The sequence below is a fragment of the Ambystoma mexicanum genome, chromosome 4p, assembly GCF_040938575.1.
Source record: "Ambystoma mexicanum isolate Mex_15411 chromosome 4p, UKY_AmexF1_1, whole genome shotgun sequence".
Lineage (NCBI taxonomy): Eukaryota > Metazoa > Chordata > Amphibia > Caudata > Ambystomatidae > Ambystoma > Ambystoma mexicanum.
Genome location: NC_090927.1, coordinates 663,496,492 through 663,523,091, shown reverse-complemented (window position 1 = coordinate 663,523,091; position 26,600 = coordinate 663,496,492). Strand labels below are relative to the sequence as shown.

General features: G+C 47.5%; 1 protein-coding gene across 2 annotated transcripts in view; it reads left to right on the top strand.

Annotated features, from left to right (window-relative positions):
• LMBRD1 (LMBR1 domain containing 1) overlaps positions 1-26,600 on the top strand; it is a 1,758,308-nt gene that overhangs the window by 183,055 nt on the left and 1,548,653 nt on the right. The window lies entirely within an intron of this gene.

The window sequence follows — 26,600 nt, the reverse complement described above, 5'->3', positions numbered from 1 at the left end:
GACCAAACTGGGATTGGCTATGACTGAATTGAAAGCTGCATTGGAGCTTAAAGTTAGAGCAGTGCAAGAGGAAGTGAACCTCCTCCGGCAAGATGTGAGGTCGCTGGCGGAATGCACAGAGAACTTGGAAAAAGAGGTTGGCCCGAACACAGAAGACTGTGCATCACATAAAGCAGACCTTCACGCCCTAGTGCAACGTGTGGGCAATCTTGAAGCAGAGCGGAGGAGGTGGAGGGATGCGCCCAAAGGAACAATATCAGCATTGTTCGTCTGCCGGAGGGGGCGGAGGGATCTAACCCTACAGAATTCATCGAATCTATGCTACTGCAGGAGATAACTGGGGGAGTGTTGTCCCAGTGGTTCGCAGTGGAAAGAGCGCACAGGGCCCTGACGCGGGAGCCGCCCCCAGGAACTCCCCTAGGCTGGTGATTGCCAAGATCCTGAACTATCGAGATCGGGAAAGAATCCTCGAACACTTACGGAAGGGCGGCACAATACAAAGGGGAACAGCAAATATAACTCCATACCCAGATTATACCCTGTTGGTACAACAAAGTCGCAGGAACTTTGGGGCGGTGAAGAGGAGATTGCGTGAACCAGGCCACAAGTATATGTTGCTCTATCCGGCGAAGCTAAAGGTGTTCCACAAAAACCAAACTTTGTTTTTCGAATCCCCGGAAGAAGCTATGGGATGGCTTGACATGCAAAGCTGCCCCCAGGAACCGGGCATCCAGACGGGAGAAGGTGATGGAATAGATGAGTAATCTGGGTGCGCTGCACCTAAAGGTGTCGCAGCCTAAGACTATGGGACTTGTTTATAGTAATATATGTAGCCTATGGGCAGGCATGATAAGGTTACTATTGGAGACGATCCTTGTGCACAGAGACTTTTCACATAGTAGGGTGGAGCCTCGCAGAGCTAGTACTCACAACCCCATTTATAGTAGCTTAGTTAGGTCACTTGTATTCCGGTGACACCCTGCCGGGCCTCTGTCGTTGGCATACCGAGGCAGGGCCAAAAGCGGGATCGCCTTAGATCCAGGGATGGAGCTGGGCATTTGTTGGGGCTGGGTAGGGTAGGGTGGGGAGAGGGATGGGGTGGGGTGTGGGGGTTTGTTGTTGGGAACGGGGAGGGGGGAGTTTGTTGGGTGAGGGGGTTTCGAGCCAATATGTGAATCGTATCAGGCGGAGAGGGAGGACAGGCCATGGTATCTATGGCGTTGGGATGCCTTAGAGTGGTCACCTGGAACGTCAGGGGCCTCAACAGTTACTTGAAGCGTAACAAGGTGATGATGTACCTGAAAAGAATGAGGATTGACACAGGTTGTCAAGAGGAAGTGGAAGGGGTGCATGGTGGGAGCCACATATTCGGCCTATGCAAGGGGTGTCATCACTTGGGTAGCACTGCACGTGCCATTTCAATTGCTTCAGGCCACGGGTGACCCAAAAGGCAGATTGACAGTTATGAGGGGGATGCTGGAAAACCGGGAGATGAGTATCGTTAACTTATACGCCCCCAACCAAGATACGGCAGTGTACATTCGGACTCTGTATGGTAAAATTAGCCCCCTGGTAGGTGGTGGGATCCTGTGGGGCGGAGACTTTAATTGTGTATTGAATCCTAAGGTGGACAGATCAGATTGTAAGCCTGACAAACCCACCCCGGCTGCAAAGTTGTCACTGGCCCTCCTAAGAGATTTCAACCTAATTGATGTCTGGAGGCAGTTGCACTCGCACTATGCAGCACCAAATGATCTGCACACGAGGCTGGACTATGTGTTCGCTGCGGCTGAGCTGGCAGATGAGATGAGAGGTGCGGAATATAAGGCCAGGGTGCTCTCAGACCATTCTCCACTGGTCCTGGAGTGTCGATACCAACCCCCTAGAACACGGATCCCGACATGGAAGCTTAGAGCTGAAACCCTCCAGGATTCGGGATTCTGGGAGGATTTGAGGGAGGCGATCACGGAGTACTTCGCGATCAATACTGGCAGTGTCCGATCTATGGGAATGGTGTGGGAAGCATTTAAAGTGGTACTGCGGGGGCTGGCTATATCCAAATCTAGAGGGCTCCAGGGGGGCATAGAGCGGGAGCTGCGAAGAACGGAGGAGGAACTGGAGGATATAACGCTTAGGGGAGGTACCTCTAGGGAAGATGGGGCTAGGATAAGACAGCTCCAACAGGCTAGTAGTGAACACTGGGACAGTTTATGTAAAATAAGCTATAAGAAATATGTGGAAAGACAGCATGTGGGAGGGGACAAACCGGGCAGGCTGCTGGCCTGGCTGTATAAGAACGAGGCACCACGGCCGGTGATCAGGGAAATCATAGGGGAGGTTGGTCCGATCCGGAAACACCCAGGAGGGAGTAAATAAAGAGTTCCTAAGATACTATAAACGACTCTACGAGGACCCAGGTGGATTGAGGGACCAAGAAATCCAGGAAACACTGGAGGATATGGGGCTGCCCATCTTAGACGATTTAGAACGGGCAGACCTCGACGCCCCAATCACATTAGAAGAACCTGAGCTAGTGATTCAACACCTGCCCACTTGTAAGGCTCTGGGATCAGATGGGCTCTCGAGTGAATTTTACAAAACCTACAAACAAAAGATGCTTCCCCCGTTGTTGGCTATGCTTAATCAGGCATATGAGCATGGCAGGTTGCCACTGTCCCTACGAGAGGCGGTGATCATTCCACTTTTAAAGCTGGGTAAGCCTAGCACAGGCTGCGGGTCATACAGACCCCTATTGATGCTTAACCAGGATAGCAAAATCCTCACGGCTGTGTTGGCGAATAGGCTTAAGCGAGTTATTGGTAAACTGATACATCCTGACCAAACAGGTTATGTCCCTGGTAGGAACATAACCGAGAACCACAGAAGATTGCATCACATTATCGATCAAACAAAGGAGGACCCGGGTGAACTGGCGATTGTCTCACTAGACGCAGTTAAGGCTTTCGATTCAGTAAGATGGCCCTGGCTGGTAGCCACTGTGGGAAGTTTTGAAATAGGGCTGGGGTATCTCATGTGGGTTAAATTGTTATACAGCGCCGCAATTGCGAGGGTTAAAATGGGTGCCACTATCTCTGACGAATGGCAACTTAGCAGGGGAACTAGGCAGGGCTGCCCTTGGTCGCCCATGCTATATATATTAGCGTTAGAACCACTGGCCGTCTGTCTTAGACAACAATACGGGGAGATAGGGATCCGCACTGCAAGTGGCCCGCATCTCATTTCACTATATGCTGACGATATCCTCTTGTATCTGCGCTTCCCAGAAGAGAACGTACAATACATTCTGGAGGTGATGGAACAATATGCTGATCTCTCTGGCATAGCGGTAAACCACAAGAAATCGAGCATGCTCCCCTTGGGGAGATATAGAGAGGTCCCACCTAGGGGCTTGCCGACATTGCCAATACCCTGGCGAAGCAAGTCGTTCCGATATCTCGAAATTGACATATATCACACAGCAGGAGAAGAACACAAACACAACACAGAAAAGGCAATAGAAGGCATCAAAAATAGTATGGGTTTTTGGTCCATACTACGCCTGGCCATGATGGGCAGAGCTGCTCTACTTAAGATGGTGGTCCTGCCCAGGCTGTTACACTTCTTTGTAAATATTCCGCACATGATCCCTAGGCACTTCTTCGTTAGTCTTCACAGTCTGTGTAGGGGTTTTATATGGAACAGCTCCAGGAATAGGGTGGCTCTTTGGAAACTTCAGAACTCGTATGAAAGGGGTGGAATAAACCTGCCGAATTTTGAGGTATATTATCTGGCGGGACAGTTGCAATATGTAGCCAGATGGCTGTCTGAAGAAGAAACGGCAGAAACCAGGCTGCTGTGCATGGAACCAGCTCCCTACTTCCTTAGGGAGATGGTATGGTTGTCCAGGCCAAAGGTACTGGAAATGGCGAGGCTGTTGGTGCTTGGATGGGAGTTGTGGCACAGGGCATGGCAGATGGTGGGATACTCGGCACCGTTCTCGATGCAGGTACCGTTGGTGGCACTATGCAGAGAAGACCCCAGTTGATACAAGGGGTACGTAGATATTGGGAACCGATTGGCCTGGCCACCTTAGGAGACATATGGGAAGATGGGAAGGCACTGGAATTTCAGAAATTAATGGAGGATACCGGGGTGCATAGAGGGCAGTATATAACCTACTCCAGAATAGTCAAAACGTGTGCGAGAAAAGTGGCCGGCGGAGCTGCTTACGGAACAACCGGATGCCACCATGGAGATGATATGATATCTCAGAGGGCGGGTATGAGACATCCTGTATATATGAGCTGCTGGGATCTAAGGTGGGGAAGGAACTGCTCCAATTGCGACAACTCTGGCATGTCTGATGAGCTATGGGATGGAGCCCAAAGATATCATAAGAAAGTGTCCCGGAACACTAGACTTCAGCAGATCCAACTATATGTCACACATAGAGCATATCTGACCCCTAGTAAGATCACCAGGTTTGGGGGTCAGACGACTCAAAGGTGCCCAAGGTGTGGGGAGGAGGATGCCGGGATGCTGCATATGTTTTGGGCCTGTCCGGAGGTGGGAAGATTTTGGGCAGAACTGAAGACACGCTTAGCAGGAAATTGCATCACATTGGAGGTGGAGTCGGCCTGGGCATGCATGCTGGGGGGGTTTCCCTAGGCCACGTAACCTGAGGCACATTGGCAAAATGAAGACTTGGCATACATCCTGGCTAAACGAAGGATCGCAATGTGCTGGAAGTCAGCCCATAGGCCGAGGATGGAGTTGTGGTAGAATGATCTCATGAAATGGGCAGAGGCAGAAACGGCTGCCTGGTTTGAAGCGGTCTGTAGGGGAGGGAAGGAGAGGAGGAGGTGGGACCTCTAATTGAATGGAGGCAGTTGGTGGCTGCAATGGTGGGACCCCTCCAGGCCGACCGCAGCGATGAGGATACTGATGACATGATTACGACAGACCCGCCTGCAGAAGTGCAGGCTGGTGTTACGGTATAGAGGCTCAAGTTAAGGGGGCGGGAGGGAAGGGGACTGAAGAAAGTAATTTATAATGTTACATTGTTATATTTGAACACTGAAGTCCTAATCATTGTAATGTTTGGTGCGTTGTTATAAAATAATAACAATTTTAAAAAAAAGATTTCGTGACACAGCCATTTGTCCCCAAGAAGTTTGGGGATACAGAACTTTATTTGAAAAAATCCTCCTCCATCCAACACCGACAAAGGTTTATGCGTCTAAGGTTTAATTTATGGTGGACTCGTGATGTATTGGCGAAGCGCAAATTGATAAATGTTGAAAATAATCTCTGCCGATTTTGCACTAAGAATAATAACAAGGAAACATTGAAACATCTATTAGTTGAACGTGAAGCCTTAAGATCGATACGCATAACTCTCATGAAGTCACTATTTAAAGAATACAGAGAGCTTTCAGCCGATCGGTTGTAGGAATACATTTTTAGTGGTCAAATAAACTCACACAGATATGCTGCGATAAACTTCTTGAACTCCTTAACCCTGGAAGCAATGCATTGACCCTAAAAACAAAAAAACTCATACAATTTGACAAGGTAATTTACATTTGATGTCACAGACGTACATAAGTGAATATTGATCAAGTTGGAATTATTTTATTTTATTGGGATAGAACGAAAAGTGATGCTTTTATTATTTGTACATTTTACCTGTATTCATTTAAAGTTGTTCTATTTTATCCAATTGTATTATCTAATTGTGAGATTGTGAATATGTAAGTAAGTCTTATTCCTGTATTTTGTCTTTTTTTTTTTCCTTTTCTTTCCGAATTGTCATTCTATTGTTTTGTTTTGCTCTTCGCCTTGCTTGGTTGTTTGGTTTTTGTTTTGTTTTTCCTTCATTAAGATTGTAAAGTTGACTTTGTCAGCTATGATCAATCAATAAAAAATACAAAATAATTTGATCCTTGCAGCAACTGGGAGCCAGTGGAGAGTTTTTAGTGCTGGACAGATGCCGTCCCTGAGCTTCAGGTTAAGGATAAGTCGTGTAGCCCTATTCTGGATTAGCTGGAGGGGTCGTAGAGAGGAGGAGGGTAGATTAAGAAAAAGGCTATTGCTGTAGACTAGACTAGAAAGAACTAGGGCTCTGGAGACCTTGTGCTTCTGGGGGAAAGTGAGGAAAGGTCCTGAATGTGAGGGATGAAGGAGAAAGAGGAGTCAAAGATGACTCAGGGTTTTCTGGCTTCAGATAAAGGAGAGGGTGGAGAGCCCATAGATGTTGGCCAGAGTTAGGGAGAGAAGGAGGGCGCAGAAGTCCCAATGGGAAGGATCGCAAATCTTGCTGGCGTTGAGGCAGAGGTCATTGGCAGTACGCCAGGACTGGATGGCAGATAGACAGTCGGGAATGACAGATGAAGTGAGAAGAGGGTCATGGGGGAGTTTGAAGAAAGTTGCTTATCATCTGCATAACGCTGGAGGTTTGGGGAGAAGGTGGAGATGGGTGCAAGTGAGGCAAGATAGCTGTTAAAGAGCCAAGGGGCAAGGTTGGATACCTTTTCGATATCAGTAGGGTGGACTTTATTGATCGAAAGAGGACACAGTGCTCAATAGCAGACAGTTTTGTTTATTTGCTTCATAGCTTACATTTACATGTTGTTTATTACTGTCTTCCCCTCTCCCCCCCCCTTTAACTTGAGCTTCCACCTCAGGTTCACAGGTTCCCATTCTCTGGGGGGCTAATCCCCTTCATCGTTCTCGGACGTACCACATTCAGTGGATTCGGCTAGGGAGGATCCCGACAATGTGGCTACCATTTGTCTCCATGCTGTCAGAGGTCCCACTTCGTCTCACCCCCCCCCGCCCCGCCCCGGTAGCCGCCTCATACCATGCTATTTTCTCAGCATCTGACCATTTCAGGAGATCATTCCACCACACCTCTAGTTTGGGTCTGTGAGCAGTTTTCCATCCCATGGCTATTCTCCTTTTGGCCAGAATGTAGGCCATGTCATTGAGTTTGCTAACGTGCTTTAGATTGTGAGGTCTAGTAAATCCCCCCCACCATGCACGCCCATACCGATTCCACATCCAACTTGATTCCCTTCTCCAATAGTCGGAGCCTGACTTCCTCCCAAAATGTTCCCACCTCCGGGCACGCCCAGAACATATGGATCATTCTGGCTTCCACCTCCCCGCACTTGGGGCATTTCTGTGCATCTTTGCCCCCAAACTTGGCGATCCTACTAGGGGTCATGTATGCCCTGTGAGTGACATATAGCTGAATCTGCTGCAGCCTGGCGTTCCTGTACACTTTTTTATGGTATCTCTGGGCCCTTTCCCACTGTCCATCTTGCATGAGTTCTCCCGCTTCCTCTTCCCACCTTCGTCTCAATTGGAGCAGCTCCTTGCCCACTCTAGACATCACTATTTCATAGATCCGGGATATTTCGTGCCCTCCCTCTGAGATATCATACATTGTTTCTATGGCAATGTCAGGTTGTTCTGTTAGTGCCGCCTCGGACCACGTCTCCCTTATCCGCTTGATTATTCTGGTATATGTAATATGTTATCCTCTGTGTACCCCTGTTTCATCCAGTAACATTTGAAAGTCCAGTGCTTTCCCCTCTTGCCATATGTCTCCGAGGGTTGGCAGGCCTACCGGTTCCCAGTATTTGCGGATCACTTTCCTCAGTTGCTTGCCCCCCCCCCCACATAGTGCCACGAGTGGCGCCTGTGGGGAGCTTGGAGCCGGGTTCCCCACAGCTCGGCACACCTTGCGCCATACCATCCAGCCCAGCTCTAGCAATCCTGAACGCCCCTGCAATTCTGGTTTGGGTAGCCATATCAATTCTTTTAGAAAGTATGGGTCGCATTCACCCCTTAGCAGTCTAGATTCTGCTGTCTCGTCTTTCGACAGCCACCTAAGCAACATACTGTAGCTGTCCTGCCAAGTGGTATATTTCAAAATCCGGCAGGTTTATGCACCCTCTAGCGTACGTGTCCTGTAATTTCATAGGGGCATTCTATTTCTGGAGTTATGCCATACGAATCCCCTACATAAGCTCTGGAGTTTGGTAAAGAAGCGTTTGGGCAACATGTATGGAATATTTGCGAAAAAGTATAGTAGCCTAGGCAGGACCACCATTTTGAGCAAGGCCACCCTCCCCACCATTGCTAGGGGGAGTTTTTCACAGAACCCCATGCTATTCCTAGTACCATCCACTGCCCTCTCCGTGTTGTTTTTATGCTCATCTACAATCTGGTGGTATATGTTAATCCCCAGGTATCTGAATATTTCAGGACAGTACATTATGTAAGCCTTTTGCATACAGTGTGCTTCCATTCTACTGTCACATCTTGGAACAAGTGGAGAGGTGCAGTTAATTTTCTTTTAGGCATATTAACAATAGAACAGTGGGAGGAATGTGTTGAGAGGTAGCTCACTCAGATGCTGGTATCCTATCAAGGAGGCCCCTTATGCCTCTGCTGATTATTATGTATCTTTATGACAAGTACTGTAGTTCCCGTTAGACAATCTGAGATTAAGCCTGGTATGCAAAATTCCACTATCCTTTAAGATATTGTTTTTAAACCCTTTATTTTATTATGCACAGAGCAAGAATACAATAGTAACAGTGAGGCAATTGCATATTATTTGGCGAAAGGGGGCCGCGGCACATCCTATTGATATGACAGTAAGCATAATAGTGTATAAAAACCCATGTACAGGTTTCTCCTTGGTTTCCTAAAAAGCTGCACACAGTGAGTGCCAACCAAAACCTACTACATTATTCTATACAATCTCAACACTCCCCAACACCAAACGTTCTCAAGGAGGTAAGACGTGAGCATATGTGTATCTTTTCTGTGCACATATTCAATAAAAGGTGTCCACACAACCTCCCTGTTACGGGCCACCGTAAAGAAAGAGTGGGACTTTTCTTGGTTTTCCACTCTTGTGCTAATGTTGCTCCAGCTACATTTAGAAAATGCTTCATAAACAAACCAGACTTTGGATATGTTCCGTTGTCGCCTTTTATCAACTAATGGGACAACCCAAGGGGTTTTCCAAAACGTATGTCTGGTAAATATGATCAATCAGACAGTTCCACCACATATATTGTAGTTCCCCTATGTTCACACAACCCCATCATTATATAGGTGAGCAATCTGAGAATGTTCTGTTAAGCCTTTGGGGAGTTAGGTACCTCCTAGAGTATAGTTTATGGGCGCCTACATCCACGCTTACACTTTACACTCCCTCTTGTCACTAGGGATGGAATTACAAACACGCCCAATCGTCGTCCCTTTTCGAACTTCGAAAACTTAATGTGCAAGACTCTGCAGCTGCCACTAGATGTCGGCCTATGCAAAGCATGTGAATCTAAGCAGATACAAGCATCAGAAATACGATAACGATGTGTAATGTATGCCATAAACAGCTAACTCATCAAAATAGAAGACATGAAACAAAGTTAGCTTTGAACCCAAATGATTATAAAGATTGTGAATCAAGAGAGAGTCATTATAACAATTATCTCGGTACAGTAGAAGAAAGGAAACTGAGTTAACTTGTGAAAGAAATAGATACGAAGGTGGCAAACTAAGAGAAAAGGCCAAGGAAAACTTGGGCAAAAAGAAAGAGAACAACTTGGTGAAAAAGAGGAAGAAAGATAGGGTGGTTACTATATATGTATGAATCGGAGACCATATTCTGTCAGTCAGGAAAAATTTAACTGTTAGAGTGAAAATCCATGAAAAGTATATTTCTTTTAAAAGGATGCAAGCAGATTTATGGGGAAAAATCATTCATCATATAAGAGAACCAAAGGGAATATGAGAAGAAATTAAAAGTGCAAGATCCCAATTGGGGAATTGCAAGAATGAATCCAAGAAGTCACATGAGACTATTTGTGGATTGTATATTGAAAACTGGACATAGCAGTACCCTCGGGAGAAAGCAGTCCTTCTCCTGATTTTAGTTTTCTCTTATGTAAGGCACTCATGGTGGCAACAGTAAAGACTGACACAAGTGATCACAGTTCTAGGGTGTTTATTAAACTGTATGCGCAGGGTGGAAAAAACGCCTAATCTAAACCTAAATCTAAAAGGGGAGCAAGCTATGACCATTAAATAATAAGACAGTCCTAGTGGTGTCTTGTCAAACAAAAAGCCCTAAGCTAAAATACCAATTGCCAATCCTTACTAAACACCAAAAGTGTGGGATAGGGCTCACAAGAACGAAAGAAGTGTTCACAAAGAAGTCAGGATGTGGTAGACGCTGGTCTCCCTTTCCCACGTTTTGAGCACGAGACAAGGCGGGACTTAAGAGCACACTCAAGCTTTCTCAGCACGAGACGACAGTTCCGTTTCAGCGATCAGGACCTTTAGTGGTTAAGTCTTTTTTCTATAAAAAGTCTCTTGCCTCCGAGGACCAAATGTATTTAAAATAACAACGTTATTTTCCATTTGTATGTTGAGTAATGGCTTTTCACCCCTGGGTCCCCCCTTCCGGGTTTAGACCCTTCTCGAATATCAGCCTCCCTCCGTCGGGTTCACTCTGGCTTGTATTCAAAAGATTTCTCTGTTACCTTCACTTGTCGATGGGGTGCTGGCTTTTCACCTATGGATCCCCCTCTTCCGGGCTTAGATCTATAAACGTTCCTAGCGATATCAGGACCTTCCGTGGTTACAATTCTTGCTTCTGAGGCCCTTATAGGTTCACAAGTAATAAACAAAGTTCCTTTTTGATTGTACTTGGGGTGATGGTTCTTCACCCATGGGTCCCCCTCTTCCAGGCTCAGACCCCTCTCGGATATCAGCCTCCCTCTGTTGGGTTAACATTGGCTTGGATTTTCTCCACCCCTGGGTCCCCCTCTCCCGGGCTCAGACCCCTCTTGAATATCAGCCTCCCTCCGTCAGGTTCACTATGGTCTGTATTCAAATGTTTTATCCGTTACATTCACTTGTCGTCGGGTGATGGTTTTTCACCCCTGGATCCCACTCTTACAGGCTCAGACCATTCTCGAATAGCAGCCTCCCTCCGTCCGGTACACTATGGCTTTTTCCCAAAACGATTTCCCCTGTGGCATTCACAAGCCTTAATGTCTTTTTAAACAGTTCACTGTGGACATCCGTTGTCTGGATTACTCCTGTCAACACACTGTTCATTGGGACCTCAGACTTCGCCCCTTTTAATCGGCATCCCTATGTCGGGTTCACTCTTGCCATTCATACAGTTCTTTCTCTTGCTCACTATGCAGGATTCCTCCCTTTTAGCTTTCCAATTATGTGTTTATCAAAGACTTTCGACTGTACAGGGCCGAATAAGCACCCACGTGGTGCCAGACCCCTCTGCAGCTGGTTTTCCCTTAATGTTAGAAGTTCTTTGAAGTTTCCTCATTTTGCAATTTCCAACTTTCGTTCAACACAGTTCGGTTTCTTATCGGCGCTCCCCTCGACTCCGGCTGTGATGAACCGCTTGGCTTTTCTTGTCTCTGGAGTCAAGGCTGATACCACGGTAGCAAGTGTTGCTTCCTGTTCTAATGATCAGTGTAGGCATGCTCCGTGTACCATTGACATCTGCTGCAACACACGCTGGCTATTGTCGGCGGTCTTACAATTCCTTTCAGGGAGGCGTCGCGGGTCTGGGTCAGAAAGGGCAAGGTCGCTTCTCTCCCTGTCACCCTTTTGGTTCTCGCCGCCTTTCTCCTCCTCTTGAACTGCCGTGCTTGGATAGCTGTTTCGTTGTGCTGTCTGTCTTGCTCATAGTGTGCCCTCGCACTCCACCTTTTATCCCAGTGGGGAAGGGAAAGCACCATCAGGTATGTGTGATTCTGGTCAATTGCCTGACTTTGCCTGACCCTTGTGTTGGGATATGTCCGGTAAACGGCTCTGTGTTGTCTTTTGCGGTGTGCAAAAGTGTTTGTGACGGAAAAGGTGGCTTGGGGGTAGAGTTTCTGAGAATCCTTCCAGGTAGGATGGGGAAAAGGTGTTTATATGGAATTTTAACCCTCGTATTAGGGTGGTTGGGAAACTCAGAAGGATGAGATTGGTAGGGTTTGTGAGACAAACGGGAATGACCGGGATTGTTATCGTGAGATAAACAGGGGGATTGTGGGAATGGTAGTGTTTTGACAAAGTAGACTGGATGTTCGGGATAGAATAATCAGAGGGACGTGGAGAATTTGGGATTGGGAGTATTTGGGTAGGAAACAGGAGAACAGGGATTCTGCGAGTTGTGGTTTTCAAGTGCAACAGTGTTTGGGCTACTAGGGAATTTACCAGATATGGAGGGGTCGTTGGCTTTGGATAATGGAGTTTTTTTTGTGTATGGGAGGTAGATGTGGAGCAATCTAAAAAAGCCTCTTGGACTTCGTCCCCCTCGCCTTCGTCCCTGGTATAGTACTGCGTCTCCACTGGGGCATTACTTTGAGCATAACCCTGGGTTCCCCTACCCAGGTGATTCTCCCTCGTTCTTCTACCCTGAGGTTTGGGATCTGAGAGGGCCAGTTCTCCCCTGGCCACCTGAATAAGGGATTCCCAGGATCTACTTGGGAGAATACCCTCAGGTTTCTCACATTTAGTGGTAGGGTCAGTGAGGGTATATTTGGGCAGCGGACTTGTTACTTTGGACATTCACGACTGACAGATAAGCACCTTAGTAAAATAGGCATGGACGACCCATAGTTATGGGCAAAGTTAGGCCTTCTATTTTAATAAACCAGTGTACATCATGTCCTCTAAGAGTCTATGTCCTCCTTCGGACTCGCCACAGAGACAGATTGTTCTAAAATTAGGCATTTCCTCTGCAAAATCCCTCTGCATCAATCTACCAGGAGGGCCCCTAAGATACTGCTGTAGGGTGCACATGTATTGTAGACCCCAGATTTCAAGTACTGAAGAACACCGCAGACAGGGGACCATTATGATGAGCTGCCCATACCAACTGCCTCCTTCAAACATTCCAAGACACAATATTCAACAATGTGGACATTCTGTCAAGGGTAATGCCACAAGTGGTGACCGGCTGCATTCGAAGGGTCCACAAGCAGGAATGGTATCTACTAAAGAACTCCTGTTCCTAAGGCTCTTCTGAATATATATCTATTTTCACCCCATTCATGAGGGTACCGTTGAATCATTCCACCATTGGATTGATGGCGGTACACAGCAGTTCTGTTATGCTTGAAGCTGTGAGACAGCAATAATGCTTATATTTCCTTGGACACCATCTGCACTCGGTGAATATCTTGGATGGGAAGCACTCACTCAAAGAATAATGGCCACAATGAACCTCGTTCCTATCTGGAGAACCACAATGGGCCCTATGGGTTTAAAGTACACCTCTTCACATGGACCATTGGGTACTGGATGAAACAATCTTCATTTTGTTAATGCATAGATATCCTTAATGAGCTATGGAGTTCCGTTCGGAGAAGAGGCACTTTGGGAACTAGCTTCAGCCCCTCACCAGTGTACTTCCTTTCAGACTCAACTCATCCTTCACTGAACACGGAGTTCCCTGGCAGACACTAGCACATTTGCTTTACCTTTTTTTTTATTGTTTCGGTTTATTTAAACCTTAACATAACAAAATACACAGCAATTCATCAATGTCCTTCACAAGATCTAAAATCATACATTTGTTGACTACATCCTAAAGTTAACAGAATTAAATATTGAAACAAGACAATTTATTTCACATATATAAAACCAATCCCCAGTACAGTGCAAACTTAAAGCAGCACAGCATGAGACTTATCTAAATTTGAGAACTTCAGAAACGATGCAATTTCCAACTCATCTGAATTATTATAGATGTGAACACATACTTGCCACAAGAGTCAACATGGAACATGTTAAAAGAAGTACACAACTTCCCCAGATAGGTCATCCTTTGGGCGTTTAGAGCCGTACATTCCAATAAAAGATGTTTACAAGTTTCCACTTTATAAGGGAGCTCACAAAACTAGCGGATTCATCCTATTGAATGGCCCCTCTCTTCAAAAGCACTTCCTTGGATAACAGGGAGATCCATCTTAATTTAAGGAGCAGATTACGAAATATTTGTTTGGAAACTGAAATGGAATATGTGAAGTCATCTCTGTTTTCTTATGTTCCTTGGGAAGTTGTTTCAATGAAAAGATATTCATGAAATCGCTCCACAGTCTCAAGCCTGACTTTGTAAAGAAGAGCTTTTTTAACTTTGTCTGGGTTATCCAACAAGGTATCCCTATCCAATGCAAAATCCCCCAAAATCTTATCACAGTCATTAGCAAATTGTACCAAAACATCTCTATCCTTGCCCAAGCACATATTCAATAACATTTGAGCCCCCAGAACTTCATACAGCGAACATAAACTTTATTAATTTGATATACAGAGAGTGTTTTTTCCAATAGAGACAGGCTCTAAATATGATCAAGAAGCATTACACACCATACACAAGTTAAGGGATGATCCCTCGCTAGTAAATTCTGCCAGCCATTCCTTACACACTGCAGCAGCAACAGCTATTCTTGATCCTGAGGAACAGCCTTGTCCCATTCACATGACTTGAAAAAATATGCTCCTCAACCACTTGAGTAGAGGGCAATTGATGTTCCTCTACTCGTGTCAATACACCTTTTCTACACAGACCGATTGAGCCGTTGCACCTAGGTGACCCATCAAGCAATTCTCCTTGTTTAGCCCTCTACCCGCTAACTTTCCTTTAATTGTTTTGTGATCCATACATAAGGGGAACAGTCTACTCAGTGTGAGAAACCCGAGAGTCTTCTCATGGATAGACCCAGAGGATTTTTTTGTTCAGGTGGCCAGGGCACGACCATCGCCTTTGGAACCAGACTTTGGGGGTGGACCAGTGCGGGAGGATCACCTGGACAAGGGGTCCTTGGGGACTGCGGGAAGAATGCCCTCGGGAGAGACGCGGTATTCCCACCCCCCCCTTTCAGACACATCACTACGCGATACCCCATCAGTCTCCATGGGATATGTTAAACCAGGTCCCATCCTACTCCAGTACTTTTCCCTAAAGGAAAGAAGGCGAGAGCCTCATGGGACTCCAGAACACATGTACCCACAACCATACATCTACCTTCCCCGATCTGACAATACCCTAACCAATTTTCCCATAATTACCAGAAAACACTACGTCTTCTGAACGCCCCACCCCCCTTTTTATACAAACACTGAGACGAAGGAGAGAGGGACTGAGAGGATGAAGATTACTTAGAAGAAACACACTTGACACAGAGGACAGGCTCTTCCTTTTTAACATACTGTCCTCTTAACAAGGACAGGCAAGGTCAGGCCTCCCTCTACAACCACTCACACCTGATTCTGGTTGACTCTCCCAGGGAGTGTAAAAGGTGGAACATACATGCACACTCTAAGCGAGCTAGGGATGCTGGACGGTGCACAGGAGAGAATTCGAGCTGGAGAGACCCTGGAAGGCCTGGAGGAAGGACTGTCTGATTGCTGAGCCTGTGAGTACAGGGGAGGAGGGTGCATTGTGGAGAGGGCACATTGTGGAGAGTGAACTGTACCTCCAGCGACTCAAATCAGGGGCAGCTTGGGTGTCATGGCAAGGGCCCAGAACTTCACTTCTTGCCGGGTCCCAATGGACCCAGTCTTGGCGCCTATGGCACCAAGCTCATTACAATGTGTGCTTAGCACATAGAACACAGAAGGCAAGTGCAACAATGCTGGGTGGGGTCCTATTAGTACCAGGCAAGGCAGGTGCAGAAGACAGGAGGAGGAGCAAGGTGGGGCCACAAGGCGGGGCCTAAGGGGAGTGGCTGGGGCCTACTATATAAGCCGGCCCCACCTGCATACTGGCGCTTCGTGTTAGTCTGCTAAGAGCAGCGTAATGCTTACTGCCGTCCATTAGACCCTTACCTGGTTCAGCACGTGTGTCTTCAGTCTCCGGATCCCTCCATCCTCTTACCTGGTCCAGCACGTACATCTCCAGTCTTTGGAAACCTCCAGTACCTTACCTGGATGCAGTCACACCATCATGGGAAGCACTGCCATCAGCTTTCCACTCTGCAGCCGTCGCGCGCATCTTACCTTGAAGCTTCACCATCATTGGAAACTGCCATCAGCTTCCCACTCTGCAGTCGCTGCGCGCATTTTACCTGGATTCAGCCACGCCACCCCCCGAAGAAGCACTGCTATTGCTTCCGACTCTGCAGCAGCTGCCTTCATTTTACCTGTCTTCTCGAATCCTCTGCGGGTGCCGCTCAACATCCTTACCTGTCCCGAACTCCCAGCAACACGGGCCATCTTGTAGCGTAGCACCCACGCGGATCTTCATCTCCGGCAGCCTGCAGGAGTTCAGAAACCGCTCACCAGCTAACACCGATCAGCCGCACCTACAAAGGGAATAAGAAACACAAGGTGAGCAATCACATAGACTTTAACACGTTAAAGCAGCGCCCCTCACAAACTTGGCGCAACTTCTAGAACTGTCCACTTATCATCAGTGGGTCAACCGGAATAGACTTTTTCACCATTACGCACTCCTGGGCCATCTTCATTACTAAAGGGCAGAGAGAACAATACATGGTTATGAACAATAATCATCAGGCAAGAATTAACATAAAGAATACGGACAATAAACATAGTTATAAACACTTACCTTCAAGACGGAAAGGTTGCAGCCGGCCTGGACCTCCGCGATCTGGATCAGTGACGCAACTAGGTCCATCCACAGCGCCCCTGCTGAAGGAAGCAGGACGGAGAGCTCATCATTACATAAAAACAGTTGAGCTTGCATGGGCAAACTCCTGCGTCCCACATTTTGGCACAAAAGGGTCGAGGGGAACCGCAACACCATCACGCTATCCTCACTGCCTCTCCTCTTCTCTCAGGAACAGTTCCAGCATTCCAACGCCCCCGCAGAGACCAGGTGAGCGTAACAGAACCTGAAGCCTCTCCGAATCTCTGCCTGGGCGTTATGAATACCTCTGAAACCGACGAGTTGGCCCAATTGCTGGGGGAACTACGGGCCAAAGTTCACACCTCCAGCAGACGAGAGACCAATTCTTTAAGAAGGGACTTAATCGTTGCTCGAGAACGAACCGATGAACTGGCCAGACAGGTGCTTCAAACTCATGCAGGACAGGTCCCATTACCTGGAATTGCGCCCTTTGCCACCATCACCACCAGTTCAAGTGGTACTCCCAGGGGCTGTACCGTTTGACTCCACCTGAACGGTTTACTGGCGACTCCAACAAATTTGTCATATTTATGAATCTGTGTTGCCTGCACTTTTTGTGCTGCCCAGGTGCATTTTCGAATTATAGTTCCAGGGTGGCTTTTGTACTTTCGTATCTAGGAGGCAGTGCAGCAGACTGGTCAATACCCTTGGTCAACCAGGACGACCCTGTGCTGCACAATTTCAGGGAATTCCAACGGGAATTGGAAAAGCTGTTTGCGAGGCACGCCCAAGGACAGGCCCTGGATAATGAACTGGTGTCCCTAAAACAGGGGAACCATGATTTACTGACATATATAACCACTTTCAATAGCCTCATTGCATAAACCAACTGCCTGAAGAGAAAAGAACCACACTATATTTTATCAAGGATTACGTGGGGAACTAAAGGATGTGTTAGCCCAGGTGGTCAACCCTTCTGAAGCCTGTGCAGAGTATATCAACCTAACGCTACAACTGGATCACAGGTTACAAGACAGAAAACTGGATCGCATAAGAACTGAGGTGAAATCAGTCTACATGCGACCGAGGGACAATCCAGGCAGGGCTCACGAAACAACTGAACCTATGCAGATCGGGGATTACGGGCCCCTATATCTAAGGCTGAGAGAGACAATATTTGCTTATATTGTGGCAAGGCAGGACATTTTCTTCAAGATTGCCCCACTAAACCACCCAAGAGAACTGTAGGTGCAACGGATAATACTGATAAGGAATAAGACATGGCTCCGGAAAACTCCAGCGCCCGACAAGAGTAGGGGTCCCCTTGTCGAGCAAAAACAAGAAGGTAGTTCAGACCTCACATCTAGTCATTCCAGTACTCATAGTCCACCACCAACAACCATCAAGAGTACACGCCTTGGAGGCGTATATAGACAATGGAGCGGTAGTTAACTATATTGTTCAGGCTCTAGCCGCACGAGTAGGCCTCCCTCTTCGGCATAAACCACAGGCGAAAAAAGTAACTGCAGTGGATGGCTCCCAACTATCCTCTGTACCAGTAACGCAACACACCGAAAAGGTTATGCTGATATGTCAGGATGGTCATCAAGAAGACATCTCTTTTGATCTTATTGGAGCACCACAATTCCAGGTGATCCTAGGGATGCCATGGCTAGAGACCCATAAACCCAGAATTGACTGGAAAACACGAGTGCTGACCTTTCCGCAAGAATGCGCCGAAACTTGTTATCGTAAGAACCTGCAATAACCCAAATGCAAGACAAAGACACTATTGTCTCTTGCTGGTGCCTTACCTCTGGAATATTTAGACCATCAAGATGTATTCCAAAAATAACAGACACATACTTTGCCTCCACATAGACCTTACGACTGCCAGATCGACCTGATACCCGGAGCTCAAATCCTGTGCAGCCGAATATATGCTTTGACGGAGCAAGAAAATCAACACCTGCAAACCTACCTAGACCAGTTCCTAGCTAACGGATTCACCCGCCCATCTAAATCTCCTGCTTCCTGAGCACTCTTCTTCGTACCCAAGAAGGAAGGTGACCTCAGAACATGCATCGACTACAGAGCATTGAATCAAATAACGGTTAAGAATAGGTACCCCCTGCCACTCATCCCAGAATTACTCAATCAGGTAAAGAGCGCTCAAATCTACACGAAACTGGACCTACGGGGGACATATCCCCTTGTATGCGTTAAAAGTGGTGATGAGTGGAAAAACAGCATTCCGGACCAAATATGGGCTTTTCGAGTATCGGGTGATGCCTTTCGGGTTATGCAGTGCACCAGCGGCATTTGAGGTCTTTATGAACGATGTACTCCATGAACTACTGGATGTCTGTGTTCTTGTTTACATTGATGATATCCTGATATATTCACAGTCCAAAGAAGATCATGTTGGCCATGTAAGAGCAGTATTGGAACAGCTCAGTCAGCACCGGTTGTTTGCTAAACTAGAAAAATGCTCCTTCCACGTCACGGAGGTCGAGTTTTTGGGCTTCATGCTTACTCCACAAGGGGTTTATATGGACACACGCAAGGTTGAAGCCATCCTTAAATGGCCATCCCCAACATCTACCAAAGGGGTACAAAGTCTACTGGGATTTGCTAACTTTTATAGACGATTTATACCACAATTCTCGCAAATCGTCCATCCGATCACATTCCTTCTGAAAAAGAACAAGAAATTATTTTGGTCTGCTGAGGCTGAAAACACCTTTCAAGAACTAAAACAAGCCTTCACCTCATCACCTATACTTCGACACCCTCGGCCAGATCTACCATATGTGGTCGAAACTGATGCCTCCAGTATTGCCATGGGAGCAGTGTTATCGCAAAGGGACCCTGAGATGGGGCAGCTCCATCCCATAGCATTCTGGTCCCGAAAGTTTTCTGCGCCTGAACGGAATTATGCAATTACCGACAAGGAGCTCCTGGCAATCAAGGGAGCCTTCAAGACTTGGAGACATTATCTTTTGGGAGCAAAACACATGGTTACTGTCATTATCGATCACCTTAATTTACAATATTTGAAGACAGCCAAGGCACAATCCTCACACCAACTCAGTTGGGCTTTATTCTTTGCCGATTACGATTTTGTAATAACCTACCGACCTGGAGTGCGTAACGGAAAAGCAGATGCTCTATCAAGAATGGGAGAGGACAAAGACGCCTTCAATCCATCTGATCCCATAGGCATTATTCCCAAAGAACGGATTCAACACCAGATAGCCGTCACTACCTGCTGGGAAGATTTAAAGACTGACCTCCATGCTCAGATGGACCCGACTGTCATGATCCCTGCTTCCAAGTGGTCAGGACTTGCCCCACGACCTTGGAAGCAGGCCCATAACTCTGATCCCAGGAACCAGCCAGTCCCGATTGGGACCTTTTGGACCTTGTCCTGGCGTCAGTGGCGCCAGGCTCATGATGGTGACCGGTCCCGGCACTGGAAGCGCCGGGCTCATATCTCATATTAGGTAAGAGTGCTTGGTGGACCTACCTGTAGCAGACCATGCTGCTTACTTACCAGCTAACTGGTCTCCTGATCCTTCTCTGCCTGGGACTACTTTTCTGTCAGGGTGGAGCAGGAGCCACTCCCTGGAAGCAGAACACAGGAACTCTCCTAGAAATCTGGAACTCTTTTCTTACCTGGGTGGGGCCGTGGAAGAAGACGCCTAAGCACTACAGAAGGCTATTTAAATCACACCCGATTGATTTCACGTGCTTCGCGTTATTCTGCATCTGCAGCAGGACGCTCACCGTGTCAGCTCCAGGAAACCTCCAGCTCCAGATCCTGTGAATACGAAATAACCTGCTGGGATCCAACCTTCAGTCTTCTTCAGTCTTCTGCAGCTCCTGCAAGACAAGGGCACAGGTTAGGCTGAAGCAAAGGCAGCGAATCTACTTACCAAATCCAACGGCAGCATCCGAAGCGCCTTTTTCTGCCTTTCTCTTCCGGCATCCGACATCTGCAAAGAGAAAGAACATCGGTCGGTAATATTTAACTACAGAGCCTGCTTACCTGTGTTATGCCCATACCAACTCAGCTCGCGCTGCATTCCGGCACCTGCAAGGCAAGATACTTCGGTTAGTAACGCTTAGTTACAAGACTGCTCACCTGTGTTACGTTTGCTTCCAATCTGTTCGCGCGGCTCCTCGGCACCTGCAAAGACAAGAGACATTACGGTGCATTCTACAGCGCTAGAACAGTCTTTCTACTTACGTGCCATTAGAAGGATAATCTTCATCGCCACAGCATCTGAAAAGGGAAAAGACATAGACTTTAAAGACTTAAGACTTTTGAAAGAGAAGAGAACAATCTAAAAGGAACTTTATTACTTACAAGACACGCTCGTGCATTAACGGCGTCTTCGCTCTCAGCAAATCCTCTGCTATCAAGAGGCAGAGCTCGCATCCAGTGAAGCAACTGGACCCAGCGCCCCTGCACAAGACGCAGGATGGAGAGCCCGGCAATTACCTATACAAGGTAAGCGCAATATCAACCCAGTTCCACGGGGAAAGAAAGGGCGAGAGGGGCAAGGAACTTTCCAAACCTTCCAAACACTAATACCTTGGTTTATCCTTGCAGACATCTCACTCTCCAGCTTAAACTGTCGGTGGGAAGGGGGCCCAGTCGGGGAGTAAAACGAACCCTGCGCCTAACACTGAAGACAGTATCCTCGCCAGATCAAGACCTGCGCCTCCGGGGGAACCAGGTGAGCGTTACACCGACTGCCCAAAAGGAGTGGTTGAGTAAGGGAGATCAATACTCCATTCGAAATAATCTGCCGTATTTCCAGGGAAGACTATATGTTCAGGACAAGGAGATACATACTAAAATCATAGCGAATTATCATGAGTCATTGGTGGAAGGACACCCAGGCATCGCCAAGACCAGAGCCAAGATCCATAAGAATTATTGATGGCCCTCTTGGAGAAAGGATGTCGCTCAGTTCATTACTACGTGTGGTGTCTGCGCCCAAAACAAATCCCAAAAGTAAATCCTGCAGAACTATTGAGACCATTGGAAGTACCACCAACACCATGGCACACATTGTCCATGGACTTCACCACCGATCTACCACCCTGCGATGGGTTTAATACAATCCTGGTCGTGGTAGACCTATTCTCCAAAATGGAACATTTCATCCCACTGAAGGGGCTTTCCATCGCTGCTACATTGGCCACAATATTTTTGGAACAGATTGTCCGATTGCATGGTTTCCCATCCATGTTGGTTTCTGACAGGGGAACTCAGTTCATTTCAGCTTTCTGGAAAAGATGGTGTAAGCTCGCCCAAATTGACCTTTGGCTTTCTACAAGTCACCATCCTCAGACTGATGGTCAAACGGAGAGGACAAACCAGACGCTCGAACAATATCTGAGATGCATGCTACAACAAACAGGGGGCTCCTGGAAAAACATCCTTTTTTTAAGTGAGTTTGCCTACAATAACTCTATTCATACCAGCACTGGACAAACCCCATTTTACACTATGAACAGTAGACACCCAAGAACATCTTCCTTTGACCACCTGGACAAATTGGAGATGCCAGCTGTTACATCTTCGCACAAAATAATCACTCAATCACTTAAAGAAGCCAGCGAAAACTTAAAACGAGCTAAAGAGCAACAAAAGAAATTTGCAGACCGACACAGGAGAGAGGCTCTGCAATATCACATTGGGGATAAAGTATGGTTTGGTCCAAAAACATTACATTACAAGGACCTCGTCCCTTTCGGCCACGATACATGGGACCATATCCAATTAAAGCCATCATAAATCCTGCGGCCATGAAATTGGATTTACCACCCAACATGCGGATCAACCCAGTTTTTCACACATCTCTCTTCCAAAGCCAGTGAAACGTGACACTCAAATTATGACACCACCAGAACCAGAGATCATCGCAGGTGAACTTAAGCATGAAGTAAAGAACATCCTGGACTCCAAGAAAATACGCTCAAAACGTTATTATCTCTTTGATTGGGAGGGCTATGGGCCCCAGGATCGTATATGGGAACCTGCTGAATTTGTCCATGCCCCACGACTCATCAATTTCATCGGAACAACCCCACCAAACCAGGACCGGAGGGAAGGTCCACCGTGAGAGGGGCCTTGAGTGGGAGTGCTGTCATGGCTACTGGGCAAGGGCCCAGTACTTAATTTCTTGCAGGGTCCCAATGGACCCAGTCTTGGTGCCTATGTCACCAAGCTCATTACAAAGTGTGCTTAGCACTCAGAACACAGAAGACACGTGCAACAAGGCCGGGCGGGGCCCTATTAGTACCAGGCAAGGCACGTGCAGAAGACAGGAGGAGCAGCAACGTGGGGCCACAAGGCGGGGTCTAAGGGGAGTGGCTTGGGCCAGGCTATATAAGCCGGCCCCACCTGCATACTGGCGATACACGTTATTCTGCTAAGAGCAGCGTAACGCTTACTGCCGTCCAGAAGACCCTTACCTGGTTCAGCACATGCGTCTTCAGTCTCTGGATCCCTCCAGCAGCTTACCTGGTCCAGCACGTGCATCTCCAGTCTTTGGAAACCTCCAGTACCCTACCTGGATGCAGTCACACCATCACGGGAAGCACCGCCATCAACTTCCTACTCTGCAGTCGCTGCGTGCGTCTTAACTGCATTTAGCCACGCCACTGCCCAAAGAATCACCGCTATCGCTTCCGACTCTGCAGCAGCCGCCTTTATCTTACCTGTCTTCTCGAATCCTCTGCGAGTGCCGCTCAACATCCTTACCTGTCCCAAACTCCCAGCAGCATGGGGCCATCTTCGAGCATAGCACCCACGCGGATCTTCATCTCTGGCAGCCTGCAGGAGATCAGAAACCGCTCACCAGCTAACACCAATCAACCGCACCTGCAAAGGGAATAAGAAACACAAGATGAGCAATCACATAGACTTTAACACGTTAAAGCAGCGCCACTCATGAACTTGGCGCAACTTCTAGAACTGTCCACTTACCATTTGTGGGTCATCCGGAATAGACTTTTTCACCATTACGCACTCCTGGGCCATCTTCATCACTAAGGGGAAGAGAGAACAATACATGGTTATGAACAATAATCATTGGGGAAGAATTAACATAAAGAATACATACAATAAACATAGTTATAAACACTTACCTTCAAGACGGCAACGTCGCAGCCGGCCTGGACCTCCCTGATCTGGACCAGTGATGCAACTAGGTCCATCCACAGAGCCCCTGCTGAAGGAAGCGGGACTGAGAGCTCATCCTTACATAAAAACAGGTGTGCTTGCATGGGCAAACTCCTGCGTACTACAATTTGGCACGAAAGGGTTGAGGGGAACCGCAACACCAGCACGCTATCTTCACTGCCTCTCCTCTTCTCTCAGGAACAGTTCCAGCATTCCGAGTCCACGAAAACACAGCAGTTGGGGTGAGAGAAGCGATCCGAGGGAGTCAACTCCTGGGAGGGCTCAAACCATGCCCCAACGCCCCCGCAGAGACCAGGTGAGCGTAACATTGGGTTACCTGGCAGTGCCCACACCAGAGCTCCCCCCCTGGGCAAAGCAGGAAAGCACAGGCCTTTGAAGGGCCGGTGGCAAGACCCTGACCTCAACAAGTATCCCCTTGAACTCCTTCAGCTCCCAAAACCGCCAGAGTACCAAAAAGGGGAGCTAGCGAAGTGGGAGCAATATCAGAGTGACAGATTATGGGACTTGAAGTCCAAAAACATTTTGGTGAGATAGCTGAGCAAGGTGGGACACAAGAAGGAGCAGAACTTCTGGGGCGAAGGCGAAGCTACTGGAGCAGAGTGACTGACAGAGGGACGAGAGCAAAGGGTAGAGAGACCCAGGAGTTCCCTGCCAGAGGTTGTTGCCTCCAAAGAGCTGTGAAAGGCACGTGGAGAAGGCCAAATCCCAGACAAGACTGCATTGTGTTTCAAGGATGACACCGACCCCCCTCGGGTGAACAGCAGAGTTGGGGAGGCGAGGCCAAGCCTGTGGTTTTAACCTCGACTCGTGAATTAAAACTACAAAGATGAGAAAGGAATGCACACAGCAGTTGAGTTGGCTAGCGACATGAAAGAACGGTGTGTGTTAAAGAAAGATTGAAGTTGCAACATTATATTGCACAATTGAAGGATATACGCGTGTAGATGAGATGTGAAGGAAGGCAGACCTTTGGTGAACTTAAAAGTACTGATAACTGTCAAACCAGCGATGCAGAGTGGTCCGGCGAAAGGAAGTAGCCCACTCAAAAGTCTCTGTGAAAGGTGAAATGTTTTTCTTATGAAGCGATAAATTAACCTGGACTACCCAGACCAAGAGACACTAGGGCAAATAACACAAGAATGTGAGCTGAAGGGAAAGTCTAAGTGGTCCTCCAGAGGTCTATAGCAAAGGCCTCGCACATTTGAAAGTCTTAGACATCCGAAAAAGGTCTGAGCCCGACTGAGGGAGTCCTACGTGAACTTTTTGCTTTGAGTGGTCCGAGCCCAATCGAGGGAGACCTGCATGAACTTTTTGTTGAACTGTGTTTTGAAAGCTGGAATAAGAGACTTTGATGTGGAAGGGTAGGCGGGCCTCGATCCACGTTTTGAACTGCCTTTCTTTTGAGAACCTGAGCCAGAGTGTGTCATCCTGTCTACGGGGGCCACCTTTCTCTGTGCTGTCCAACGTGGGGAGGAGAAATGACTCAGCCACGTTGATACTTTATATTCTTACACTGATTTTCCTATGTATACATTTTCCCCACACATATTTGTTACATTAGAGTAAGGGCTGGTAATAGGTTTTGTTAGCATAGGCCATTTTGTTTTGACAGACTCCACTAGGACTGTTATTTATTATATGATGGTCGAGAGTGCTCCCATCTTAGACGTAGAGCAAGATAGACATTCTTCCAACCCAGTTTCGAGAACAATAACGTTTTTCCAAACATATCTTTTGTGTCTGTCTTGCTTTTGATACCATGGGTTCTCCAGCATGGGGTCTGGCATGGATTAACATGCTCATGAATATTCCCCCGTCGTCAGGCTGGGAATCCTCGTAAAAAAAAAAAAAAAAGTTTCACTTAAACACTGTATTTCTCCTCTAAACCAATCCCTGTCCTTTGGGTCATACTGCCCCCAACAAATGACAGTCCTCTCCCTAAACCCCTCTTCGGGCAGCCACCTTCAGTGTTGGGAGTCCTCGAGTTTGCTCTCCAAGCTTTTTGTATGTTTTTTCTGTGTTTTTGACGTACACATTTTGATTTTGTTTCAAAGAAGCCTGTGTGCTCTTTGCACCATCTTCCGACAGCAGGGACCCGTTGTTGGTGAAGTTCTGCGCCCTCCAGGGTGAAGAACGTCGTAGATTCCAGAAGGCCCTTGGGCCTACTTCGCACCCTTTGACCATGACAGAGGAGAAAGAAGCAAGGTCCCTCTTCAGGCACTGCTCCACATGCAGGCTACCAAATGTGTTTGTGGAGGACAAGCACCTGCAATGCCTCTACTGCCTGTACCCAGACCGCAAGGAGGTGGAGTGCGAGATATGCCTCAATGTCTCCAAGATGACAAGGACAGGCATAGTAGACTGGCGGCGTGGCTTATCGTCAAGGCCGCTGACCTGTGCTCCAAGCAAGGTCATGCCTCACCGGCTGGTCCGAGGACCGATTTTCTAAGTCCTTTGAGGGCGCCTCATCCGTGGGGATCCAAGATGAGGCCAAGAGTCGCAAGTCCGAGTTCACCGGGTTCCCCGAGGAAACCGGTCCCAAGGTGGATAGGGTGTGATAGGCATCACCTTCCGCCTTCATTGTCAGCAGGCAATCGAGCTCCTCTTCGAAGAGGAAGCCATCTACCGCAGCTAAACTGCGTGAGAAATCCAAGAAGCTGTGGACAGAGGAGAACAAGGCCGAACAACCCAAGCATGCTCATCCAGCACAGACAAAGACTTCATTGGCGACTGCGTTGG